This window comes from Ornithodoros turicata, chromosome 1, assembly GCF_037126465.1.
Source record: "Ornithodoros turicata isolate Travis chromosome 1, ASM3712646v1, whole genome shotgun sequence".
In the NCBI taxonomy this organism is placed as follows: Eukaryota; Metazoa; Arthropoda; class Arachnida; order Ixodida; family Argasidae; genus Ornithodoros; species Ornithodoros turicata.
Window position 1 is genome coordinate 143,141,436 of NC_088201.1, and position 13,538 is coordinate 143,154,973.

At 44.1% G+C, this 13,538-nt stretch overlaps 1 protein-coding gene and 1 long non-coding RNA gene across 2 annotated transcripts in view; one reads left to right on the forward strand and one right to left on the reverse strand.

Moving 5' to 3' along the window:
* Positions 1–13,538, forward strand: part of LOC135386310 (uncharacterized) — a 532,914-nt gene that overhangs the window by 143,049 nt on the left and 376,327 nt on the right. The gene's annotated exons all lie outside the window — the stretch shown is intronic.
* Positions 4,733–5,425, reverse strand: LOC135370269 (uncharacterized). Its single transcript, XR_010415276.1, has 3 exons — positions 5,200–5,425; positions 4,968–5,062; positions 4,733–4,844 (listed from the first exon to the last, which is right to left on the reverse strand). It is a non-coding gene; the product is annotated as an uncharacterized LOC135370269 (long non-coding RNA).

A 13,538-nucleotide genomic window follows, 5' to 3' on the forward strand; every position in this document is an offset into this window, starting at 1 on the left:
CCAAAATACACCTTCATTCTCTCAGTTCGGTATACAGTACCATGTCAAAAAAATAGGTAATTCATTCCGAAACACACATGGGCGCAGCCATTTTTATGACGTAAATGCGCCCGAACGGGCATTGTGACGTGTACTTGTCAGTGGATTTCAGCTACAGCTTCTCGCGGCTTCACGTATCTGTGCTTGAAGATGGCGGACAGCCGGGTTCCACCGTTCCGCGATAAGTAAACAGTGCAGCAGCTGCGAACTCATTCGCGAACCAACCTCTGTGCGATGTTGTGACTGGAATTCGTCGTTTGTGTTTTGTGAGCACGTACAATTTGTATCAAGTCGCGTCTGGGTTAGCCCCTTTACAGCACTTGCCCATTGTAGAGGCTGACGTTTCGACAGCCGTGTCAGCAAGAAAGTGCCGACAGCGTTTTATTACTGCAGGAAAATTGTGCTATGTATTTGAGAAACCGCATACTGCTATGGGACAAGTTTTACGTACGATTTATCAATGTGCAACAGCGTCGACGATGATATGTAACGACGAAAGACTTAAAACGAAATACAAATCACATTTTAAACTTTTTGTGGGATTCTGTGCATTTTCCAGAAGCTTTCTTTGAATCACGCACCCCCATGTCACGCTGCGTTGTGTGGTACGCTACAAACTACTGCATTTTATGTCTAACATCTGGATATTGTTTGTAATGAACACCGTCGCACAAAAACATGCACACGAAAGCTCCAGTAGCCATGTGGTTGCACACTATGCAGACGCAAAAGAAGTACCAGAGCACATATTGCCACTTCGAAATGTGGTGTCTGAAGAGTTAGCGCATAGCATAGATCCTAGAAATCAGGTGCACCTTATCCTTCTGTAGAGTGCTCTTTCAATTCACAACTCAGCCCATGGGGTGTAAAAGTATTAAAGGCAGTTATGTGACTTGTCGTCGTGGGTGACATCACTGGCCAGCCTCGGGATTAATTCCGTGCTCAGGAATTATTGTACAAAGCACTTTGTATGTAGGACGTGATAAGCAATATGTAAGTTGCAACCTTGTCTGCAGCATTCTCGATTGCCTCTTACCTTTACAGTTCGAGACACGTTATCAAACCATTTGCAAAGGGCACTCTTACAGGGGCTGTGTAACTTGAGTTTTTAGTATAAAATTTATAAAAATATAAGTATACAATATGTAATATGAAATTTATATAAAATCAAAAATAACATTTATAGAAAGAATTTATAAAAAATAAATAAAAAGGCTTCATGGAAGCAATCCGTTAGCATACCCATTGCACATGAAGCACAATTATATATGCTTGGACATCATCTAATTAATCTTCTGAACCATATGTGTGGCTGCATACGAAATTTTTTATGCGCATCCTCTACCTTCCTATTCCTACATGTGCACACGAATAACAGTGCATATATGTGAAGTGGCAAAAAGCAACGCTAGACTCTACCATCATTGTGCCCCTTTAACTTTTCCACATTTATGTCTGGTGAACAGGGAATATCTCACTAGAAAAGAAGACATTTGTGCATTGTTTGGCAAGCAAATAAATATATTTATTTACATTTTCCATAAATCAACAATGTTGTGACCTGGTGCAAATATTAATGTCAACAAGTAAAGTACTTACAAATTATTCCTATGTGCTCAAATGCAGATATGACAATTCTGTTTTTGTACCTCAGCACAGTACAGTTTCAAAATTAACAAACTGCACAGCATCAGCAATCTTAAAGTATCTGAAGAGGGGAATCACATAAAGCTCCAATAATAGACTGTGCAAACAAAGCTAAAAAAAAAACAAAGTACTTAAGAAAAATCTGATTAATCGGTTGCCGTTGTGATATGTACTACTATGCACAATTCATGAATGGAACATGTTACCTCATTGCATTGCCTCGATGTGAGCACTAGAACAGGCAGCTTTTTAGGTCGCTCTTTCCGTGTTTTTCTATTGTCTTTTTTTGTTTTCTGTTTTTGCATTAGGAAGCATGGCCATAGTGAACCACAAGCAACCAAGGACAGGATGAGACATCTACAATGCGACTGCTAGCTTGAAACTGATATATTTATTAGCAGACTCTGGAATATACACACATATGCTGCTAAGAAAATGACAATTTAACCAATAGAATAACAGACAAGAAAAAGGTTATATATCTTCCCCTCTCCTCATTCTATTTCACAGGCAGCCCTAGTATCATTGTGAGTGTGTCCGTGCGTTCCCTTCGAGATAACGTATCTCTGACAGAAGCAAATCCAACAGCGGACTGCTTACGGATGCAACTATCTTTGATTTCTCTAACCACTTGTTATTTAACCGCTGCCTTGAGCTGTGTGTTCTGGAAATTTAGGCAGCATCCAGAGTCCCTGCAATGTGTTGCCATGTTTCTCGAGGGCCTGTGTTCCACTATGGCTCTCAGATACAAACTACCCCATTTCAACACAGTAGAAAACACAGATTTGTAAATAGCATCTGTTGATTGCACTGTACATACCCCCCACATAAAGGACCATAGTGGATACTACATCTTGTGCGATAATGTCAGGAACACAAAAAATATAGATTTTAAACCACTCTTACGTCGTAGTAGTAGTATTTGTGTGAAGCTGCGCAATTCCTGTCCTGCAAATAATTTAAACCATATGTTTAATCTGCCAGCGTGATGATCCCCTGAAAAGCAATTCACACTTGGCGGGAACTACCGGTTCTGAAACCTATCCCTGACATGTGTAGCCATCAGGGAGGAAACCCAAGGGCTGCGGTGGAAAAGACAAACACACACGGGCTATGTTCTCTCTGTGTATCAGCTGCTCTGGCTAGGTTTCTATTCACGCTTAATGGCCTGTATCAGTAATGCATGAAGACCACTGCTAAGTTGTGTTGAGAAACACCACTTTATGTTTGCCATGTCTAAATGAAACGTACCTGACCTGATCCAAATTAACCGTTCTGAGTCTGGAACACACAAAGAAAAAAACGCAACACACGCCACAACATTAACAGATAGCAAATGAGCTGTAGCGAGCTCCACCTTAGGACAAAGTCAACAAGTAATTCACCAAAAGTCAATGAGCGCCTGAAATGTAACATCTCCAGTGGCGTAGCCCGACCTCAAAGGTGGGGGGGGGGGGGGGGCTCGATACGAATACTCCCCCCCCCCGCTGATCCTGTGTCGACAACACACACATACTTGTGCACACTTCAAACTGAGGATTAAAAAAGGAAACGAAAATAGTTGATTTAGATGTTCACAGTACGATTACATGTATAGGCTGTCATGACCAATGAAGTGGTGTCACGAGATTGGAAGTATTTTGAAAAGCTCATACTTTGAAAACCATTCAAGAATGCTTCTTAGATAGACGCCATGAACTGCAAGAACTTTCGCGATAGTCACACTGGTCCCTCCCCCCCCCCCTCATATATTATGTTCTCGGATTTGCACGATTTGTGTGGGTCGGTCCGTGGCAGGTAGGGGGGGGGCTCGAGACCCCCTAGCCCCCTCGTGGCTACACCACTGAACATCTCTGACTGGTAGCAGGATGGCCCACGTTCAATTCCTGGTGCTAGCACTGACTGGCTTTTTCATTAATTATTTGTTGGAAGTTTCGATGTGCTTGAGAACCATTCGTCAACCATTGTATCCTCATGAGGTGATGAGGGTTTGTCATCCCAAAGAGACTCCCTTTCTGGCATGTATCCTTATGGATGCTCATCACTGCAGAAAAAAAGAAAGAAAGAAAGGAAAAGCATTTAATGACAAGAAATGGATAGTTGCATTTACTGCATAATGATTGTGCACAACAGAAAGAATACTTTTGCACAGAAGGCTGTACTTCTTGATGTCTAACATCAAGTTACAAAATTCCAGAATATATGACATGTTGTAAGGTAGAGAATAAGTAGAGTTATTGAGTTGTCGAGTTGAGTTGACGGGGCAGTTGTACCCCCTTTTTATTTTATTATATATGATTATATAATTATCTTTATGTCTGTACCACCTCTCGCTCTCTACATTACAACATGTTTTATATATTCTGGGATTTTGTAACTTCATGTCAGACATTGACAAGAGCAGCCTTGTGCACGAAAGTCTCGTCTCATTAAAATTTAGATGCTCTCAACAGTCTTCTTTCTGTTGTGAATCTCTATCGCAGCATACCTGCACATTGCTGTTCTACGTACTGTGACATTGCAGTAAGAGTATGGACTTTGGGTAAAAAGACTACACAGCAATGCTCAGGTATTTTGCCTATCGAACAGTATGTATGTATGCAGTATGCACACAGTATTTGTGCACCGGACCCACTAAAAATGTAGTGAATGTGGCATTGCCCACGGCAATGCACCAAGTTGAACACAATTATTGTAGAATCCAGGTATTTTAGCTTACATGTCAAGCCAGTACCACACCAGTATCCAGTGTGAAGTTGTGACAAATAAATAGTTTCCATTTTTCTTAGCTCTCAGAAAACAGACAGTGAATTAATAAGAGTAGACAATGTTAACATGAATTCTGGGCTATTCTTCAGTTGAAGATTCACAGATAGTAAAGGCACCTTCCTCAATGGACGTTGATGACACTGAAAATTCTAAAATGTTATCAGAGGCGACATCAGCTGCGGTGTGTCAAAGGATTGTATGTCCAACAGTAATCCAGCTAACAGTAACAAAAATGTGCAAAAGACAAATTAAGTGAACTAATGTAACGTACCTTCTATATCAGACAGTAAAGCTTGTACCACCCCATCCACAGGAACCAGTGTCCAGACACAAAAGTGCTTGAACTGGGAGATAGCAGCTAATCGGAATGGCGATCTTTGTTTTCCACCCTGGAAGCACAGGTTGTAACTTTGAGGGCAGATTTAAAAGTGGTGTCAAAATGTCTGCATGCAAGTGCACATGAAAAGTTGAACATAGATGAATACTCAAATTATAACATCACATTGTCATACCTGTTGGTGGAGGTGGACTGCAACTAACGTGTCAGCAATTTCTTCATGACCAGATGCAAGCCAGATCATGCTTCATTTCCGCCTTCAGCGTGCACCTGTGATAATTCAGAAGTTAGATTATCAATAGTACTATTGTGTTGTTAATCGTGGTTATATCAGAGTAAGCGCAGTAGGACAGCTGCACAATCGATTCATTAAGCTTGCTATTTTTTATATCTGAACCTCGACTTACCATTTTTTGCTCTCGTTTTTTGCCTTGATCCTCCGTGGCACGTTCAAAATGTTATGCGTCGGGCACCTCAGATTTTCATCAGACGATTTCGTGCCGAGATTCCAAATTGCCTCTGGAGTCGCGCGTAACCTATGATAACATTCGTGGACGAAATCCTTGCAGTGGAAATTAGCAGGCACCACTGTCAGCCAAGAGCTTCGCACTGCTTGGTCTTTTGGCAGCTTATAATAGGTAACACTTGAATCACCGATGAATTGTTCTAACAGCGTAGCACTCTCGCATCTTCGACAACTTCGCCGTGGCATATTTACGATTCATATCGCTCCAGCCCATAAAAGGCAAGGTCAGAACAAGGAAGTGCACTTTCCCAACGACGCTGTGCCAAAAAAAAAAAAACATTCACATGCTTTGTTTCCGGCTTAGCAACAACATAACAGCTGTTCGCTTATGTACGATGCACAGAGGAGAAAACGAAAGAAGCCAAGCAGCCAAGCCAAGAGTCCATGCCAAGCCAAAGGCAGATAAACCGAGAGCAGTGACGTCGGTGCGCCCGTGCGCAGGGTTTGCCGACGGTCTGACGGCCGGGCGTGGGAACTAAAAAAACTGTTTTCTAAAAAACTACGAACAGTTGGAGCAAGATATGTCGCACACATATTCAGTGTTCGGTAATGAACACACAGCGCGAGTATCGCTCAGTTCTGCGGCACTTCAAAATCGGCATATCTGACCTTTAAGCACATATTGTAGCCCACGTTTGTCAACTGTGCATATTTAGGGTTACTCTCCTCACTTTCGTTGAGTCCTTGTTGTTGGCCACTGAAGAAATAAAATGTGTGTTGGCTCTGATAAATAGCTTCCTTTGGTCACTTCATGACAAACAAACAAAAAGCCTCAACTGATGAATGTTGTGCTATTGTGGCAAACACGTATGTGAGAGAGGGTATAAATTTTAGTGAACATACATCTGGAACCCGTAGTGCTCATTACGGGCACTACAAACAAGTGCGCTAGACCCAGTGAGAAATAGTGACAGAATTCTTTGTGGTGCAAAATCTGTCTTCTAGTTGTTGTTGTTGTTTTTTTCGCGCACGGTTGGAACCAGTGACAAAAATGCTGTGAAGGGCAAGTCGCGCAACAGACCACATTGTTGACGGTAAACGCAGCAGGAAACTAATCGAAGTGCGTGAAGAGCACTGTGTAGGGAAGGGTGTTATGGCATCCAACAGTGTAAGGTTCAATAGTCCTCCCGCAACAGTAAGGAATAAATGCAAAACTGTGTGGCGCCAAGAGCCTGTTCTCATGCCGTGTGAGCAGCCCTAATCTGCTAGTAACTTCCGCAATCTGCATTCCGCACTTTCGCTTGCATCATCTTTGACGCGCATCCTTATCAGCGTCCTACGTCCTAGGTAGGTTTATCAGTGCTTTAAAAAAAAAGCACAACTGAGGACAGAGCGGTGCGAAAAAGCAAAGACCAAACTGAAGATCTTTCGAGGAACCCCAAAAACTCTGATGCCAGGGGTCCCAACTGTCGCGTATCGTCGCTCCTCATTCGCCGTCGGTGTCGCTATTGGCACGTCACATCAGCCAATCACCAGCTCAACGGGAGAACAAAGAAACATGGCGGTGTCCTGCCTGAAGATTTGGGGGAAGTTCTAATTTCTAGCTATTGTGGAAAGATAGGCGAAGGTAAGTGATAACTGCTGTGTAGATTAGCATCCGCATTAGCTATCTTCTCGGAAATCCCTGGTTACATCCAGAGGACCACGTATGGCCGAGAAAGACACGACACTTGCGTGAAGGTAGGTATACCCGGTGAGTATTATGTATTATCAGCTATGGATAATAGTCCTCTGAACAACTGCCTCTGAGCGTTGTACCACGGTCCGTGGTTATACTCAGTCTGACCTGACAGAGCTAGGTCTCATAAGTTGTTTCACGTTTTTTGCAGGTGAGTTGTAATCGGTAAACGAGGTGAGCAAAGCACATGGTTACTGTGTTTGTTTCAGCATTACAGACATTGATCTCTGTGAGCCTGATCGCCGGGTCGGTGAGTCAGTCCAGGCACATCGCCAAGCCTGCGCCACAGTTGGCTGGACCAGTCTCATCATGTAACAACCAAGCGAACTCAATTGTTGACGGCCAAGAACGAAGACAAAGTGACACTTCTACAATCTACAGGCTGCCAGCGAACCGAATTATGCCGGACGATTTTGTGCGGACAGCCACCAGTTATGGTGTGATAGTTGTGTTTTCGTGTGTGAACCATTCGTGGACCGATTGCGAAGTGCGTGCTGGTGATACCCATTATCTGTATTGGATAACACGTTTAAGGTATGTATTATCTGAATAAATTGTTCACGTTGCATCATGTATATATGTGTGGATCGTTACGGGCTCGGCAGCAACAAAGAGAAATCTTCTCAGGGATGTAACAGGTCTTATGGCCGCGATCAAATTTCCTCACGTGAAGAGAGAAGCCTGAAGTTGCAGAGGCGAGTACGATGCGGCAATCGTTTGCCGTGTCTTACTCGTCCTTGCAATTTCAAGGCTTCTAGCAATGTGTGAGAAATCGTATCGTACCTGTTCTGTACCCATTGAGTAAGGGGTGTACTGTACCCGGTTGTTTAAGGAGGTTCATTGTACAGGGTAAAATAATGCAGTATATTTTTTTTTAATTGTGGGCCAGTTGTGGGCACGGCACGCAACAAAGCATGGTCTCTGATACACCTTTCCGTTTTGCACTGCAGATGCTGTCCTTAGGCCTGCTCACGTATCACCTTGATTATCTGGTTATCAACAGCCTGCTGTTAGCGGCGGCAACCGATTTGGACCGCGTCCCACTTTGGATTCCACAGCCAGTTTCTCCGCTTCAGGTGGATGAAAATTTACAACGCTGCCTCGTGTATATTCTATCGGCTACGTCATCCGCCCACGTGATGCTCCCAAGTCTACTTAACGGATTTCAACTGCGGCATCATCTCAGTTGTGGGCACGGCACGCAACAAAGCATGGTCTCTGATACACCTTTCCGTTTTGCACTGCAGATGCTGTCCTTAGGCCTGCTCACGTATCACCTTGATTATCTGGTTATCAACAGCCTGCTGTTAGCGGCGGCAACCGATTTGGACCGCGTCCCACTTTGGATTCCACAGCCAGTTTCTCCGCTTCAGGTGGATGAAAATTTACAACGCTGCCTCGTGTATATTCTATCGGCTACGTCATCCGCCCACGTGATGCTCCCAAGTCTACTTAACGGATTTCAACTGCGGCATCATCTCAGTTGTGGGCACGGCACGCAACAAAGCATGGTCTCTGATACACCTTTCCGTTTTGCACTGCAGATGCTGTCCTTAGGCCTGCTCACGTATCACCTTGATTATCTGGTTATCAACAGCCTGCTGTTAGCGGCGGCAACCGATTTGGACCGCGTCCCACTTTGGATTCCACAGCCAGTTTCTCCGCTTCAGGTGGATGAAAATTTACAACGCTGCCTCGTGTATATTCTATCGGCTACGTCATCCGCCCACGTGATGCTCCCAAGTCTACTTAACGGATTTCAACTGCGGCATCATCTCAGTTGTGGGCACGGCACGCAACAAAGCATGGTCTCTGATACACCTTTCCGTTTGGCACTGCAGATGCTGTCCTTAGGCCTGCTCACGTATCACCTTGATTATCTGGTTATCAACAGCCCGCTGTTAGCGACGGCAACCGATTTGGACCGCGTCCCACTTTGGATTCCACAGCCAGTTTCTCCGCTTCAGGTGGATGAAAATTTACAACGCTGCCTCGTGTATATTCCATCGGCTACGTCATCCGCCCACGTGATGCTCCCAAGTCTACTTAACGGATTTCAACTGCGGCATCATCTCAGTTGTGGGCACGGCACGCAACAAAGCATGGTCTCTGATACACCTTTCCGTTTTGCACCGCAGATGCTGTCCTTAGGCCTGCTCACGTATCACCTTGATTATCTGGTTATCAACAGCCTGCTGTTAGCGGCGGCAACCGATTTGGACCGCGTCCCACTTTGGATTCCACAGCCAGTTTCTCCGCTTCAGGTGGATGAAAATTTACAACGCTGCCTCGTGTATATTCTATCGGCTACGTCATCCGCCCACGTGATGCTCCCAAGTCTACTTAACGGATTTCAACTGCGGCATCATCTCAGTTGTGGGCACGGCACGCAACAAAGCATGGTCTCTGATACACCTTTCCGTTTGGCACTGCAGATGCTGTCCTTAGGCCTGCTCACGTATCACCTTGATTATCTGGTTATCAACAGCCCGCTGTTAGCGACGGCAACCGATTTGGACCGCGTCCCACTTTGGATTCCACAGCCAGTTTCTCCGCTTCAGGTGGATGAAAATTTACAACGCTGCCTCGTGTATATTCCATCGGCTACGTCATCCGCCCACGTGATGCTCCCAAGTCTACTTAACGGATTTCAACTGCGGCATCATCTCAGTTGTGGGCACGGCACGCAACAAAGCATGGTCTCTGATACACCTTTCCGTTTTGCACTGCAGGTCAGTTTCAGAAACTCGATGTACTTATTCCTACAAGAGCGATGACCTTTTTCTTGTTGTCCTGCCATGCCCACAGAGTGTTCTTGCCCTGCCTTTTGCATGCCTTGACATGTTTCTAAATTTACTTATGTTACCTGGGGACGTTGAGAAGAATCCGGGGCCTACTTCGGAACAGATGTTAGCTCAGATACTGGCCAACCAGGATTCAGATAGGGAACTCTTACAGTCCATACAGCTTAGCCAGAAACAAACGGAGGCTTCTCTTAGCGGTCTTACCAAAAAAGTCGAAGAGATCGAATCCCAAGTAAAAAATCTGGAAACAGTGAAAGCTGCCGTCCAGGATTCCTTCTCGCGTATTACACTTTTGGAGCAGACCATAACATGCTTATCGCAGAAAGTAGAAGATCTCGAGAGTCGTTCCCGTCGGAATAACCTAATCATATACGGTATTGAGGAAAAGGAATCTGAGTCTCAGGACGACTTGCTATCTAAAGTTAGAGATTCTATCTTTGGAGACATCTTAAAAGTTCAAGTCAGCTACATCGAACGCATACATAGGCTCAACTCCGTCCGCAGTGACAAGCCGACACTAACGATATTGAAGTTTTATAACTCTTCTGAGAAGTCAGAAGTCATGAGGTCCTGCTTCAGACTGAAAGGTACTCAGTACTCAGTTAGCGAGGACTTTCCCAAACGTATCCGTGCTGCTAGGAAGAATCTTTGGGCCAGCGCCTCTGAAGACCGAAAGAACGGTCGTAAAGTTCGACTGAACTATGACAATTTAATTATCAACAACGAAGTGTACATCTGGAATGATTCAACCTCAGAGCGTCAGCTTCTTAACCCTAAATCCACTAGCTCGGATTCAGCGTCTTCTTCACGTACAGTTACACGCTCCATGAGCCGAAAGAAAACATGTAGCGATCGCACTACCTGACGACCCTTAAAAAAACTTATGTGTTTTGTCGGGAAACATACGAAGTGTTGTTAATAAAAGTGACAGCTTGTGCTCCTTAGTGAATAATTGCAATGCTGACATTATAGCCCTCACAGAGACATGGCTGAACGATAGCATACTTGATCACGAAATAGTTCCTAATTTTACTTTTATTCGCCATGACCGAGTGGGGCGGAGGGGAGGAGGCGTGCTGCTTGCTTTTAGAGATGGACTCCCATTAGTACCTGTTCACGTACGTTGTGATTTAGAAATAGCCTGGGCTCATCTTTCATATCCAAACTGTGGTCTATTACTTGGTGTTTGTTACCGCCCACCGACCATGTGTGAATTTGTAACAAAGTTAGGAGATAATCTTAGGACAATTTGTACTATGTATCCATCTTCCTCTATGGTCCTCATGGGTGATTTCAATTTTCCTCAGATTGATTGGGCTGACAATATACATAACGTTAACCTCCCACCTTTAGCACGCGATTTTGTTAACTTATGTTCAGACTACAATTTGGAACAACTCGTTAAGGTGCCCACAAGAGTTTCGAGTTCTTCCTCCAACACACTAGACATTGTTTTGTCGAACATACCTAACATGTTGTCTACTCCAAGTTGTTTTGACGGTCCAAGTGGCCATAAATTTTTAACTTTCGACCTGGCCATTGTAACCAACCGGCCTCAAAGGGTGAAAAAAGTCATAAAAAACTACGGGTCCGCTAACTTTGCTGCCATCAACACAGAACTATCGATGTATTTTGAAGAGTACGCTAGTAGCTTCTCTGATCGTACTGTTGAGGAAAACTGGACTCTATTTAGAGACAAGCTACATTCCCTGGATTGTCAATACCCCCCCCCCCCCATACCATCCTTCACTATATCTTCCTCCCCGTCAGCACCCCGGTTTAATATTAACCTTAAACGTCTTCCCTCTAAGAAGAAGCGCTATTTTCGCAAGGCCAAGACTATCAACACTCGTGAAGCATGGTTACATGTATTACAGCTCTGAAAAGAGCTTTTTATCATCTCTGAAGCCCGCGAAGCGTGTATTTCATCAAGTGACGTTACCAACATTGATGCAGAGCAACCCGAAGCGTTTTGTGGAAATTGGTTACTCCTGATACGTCCTCTGATATTCATTTAACTGATACATCGAGCATGGCAGTGCAGAGTAACCAGTATGCTGACGTATTGAACAATTACTTCATTTCTGTTTTCATCTCTGAAGATATGTCGCATATTCCCATCATTTCTTCCCCTGATATCCCGCTAATGCCGTCATTTTGCATCACATACGAGGGTATCGTTAAATTAATCGACAACTGTAAGCTTTCATCTTCATGCGGCATTGATAACATCAACTCAAAAGTTCTGAAAAACACTAAACTGAAGTCAGCGAAGTTTCTTACTCTGATTTTTCGCCAGTCTCTTGAAAGCGGCGATATCCCTAGTGACTGGCGAGTGGGAAAGATTGTCCCAATACACAAAGGTGGCGACAAGCACTCCCCAACTAACTATAGACCGATATCCCTAACTTGCGTCGCCTGCAAACTCCTAGAGCATATCATTGTCAAGAATATTATTCTCTTTCTTGAGGAAAATAATTTCTTCTATGTTTATCAACATGGTTTCCGGAAAGGCCTATCGTGTGAGACACAACTTTCGGGTCTAACCCATGACATTATTTCATCAGTTGATACGGGAAACCAGGTTGACGCAGTCTTCCTTGATTTTGCGTAGGCCTTTGACCGGGTGCCACATCATAGACTTTTATTGAAATTATCGAAACTCAATCTAGACCCTTTAACGTTTACCTGGATTCGCAACTTTCTAACCAATAGGGTAAAATTCGTCGTTGCTAACGGGATTTCTTCTTCACCGTCATCGGTATCCTCCGGGATCCCTCAGGGCTCCGTTATCGGTCCACTCTTGTTTTTAATTTTTATTAACGATTTACCGTCAGGAATATTATCACGAATACGACTATTTGCCGATGACTGCGTAATTTACCGTACCATCTCTGATTCTCTAGATTACTCGGCCCTTCAGGACGACCTTGACAAAATTTCGCAGTGGTGTACAACATGGCAGTTACCGATTAACATAGACAAAAGCAAGGTCCTGTCGTTGAGACGCTGCACAGTAAACTTTTTTACACTTTTTTGGTGTAAATGGCTTGTCCCATGGCGCACTCCTTTTTGGTGTTGCCTTTACACTCAAATGATGGGTGTTTTCTAATGCACCCTTTAGTTAAGTGTATTCCTAATAAAACACTGTTATAATGGGTGTTTAAAAACAAAAAAACCCTTAAAATGGGAGTATTCTATTGAAAACTCCTTTTATGATTGAATTATTTGCTAGCAAATATTCCCTCGCAAATAGTGTAATAGGAGCTTCCGCGGCAGCATACCGACACCACTGGCCGGGACATACAGTTCGCGTTCTTGCTTCTATGGCAAGCAGCACCGCGAACGCGGTAGACTTCCAGCCGTGGTTCCATCATAGAACCTAACCCGGAGTGCAATGAGTCGCAGATACGCCTCGTTAGCTTGTAAACACTGTGGGACCAACGTGAGTGCAGAGGCATAGGGAGACCTGGGGCACCCTCAGTAGCCTATATTGGCTTGTCGGATGTATCATATACCGAAATAAAATTTGTTGGGGCACGTTCGTTACATGTGGTGCGGTGGGAAACGTTTGTAACGGTGGCGGGAATGTGTTTTTGCAATTAACACCCACGCTTGCAACGAGTCAAAGGTATAAGCTAAATTTCTAACATCCCTCCCTGTCAAATGCTGTGTTTCTAACTCAGGTTATCGCTATAATGTGATTGCTTGCTGAGCGGAGCTGTGAAGCCAGGATAA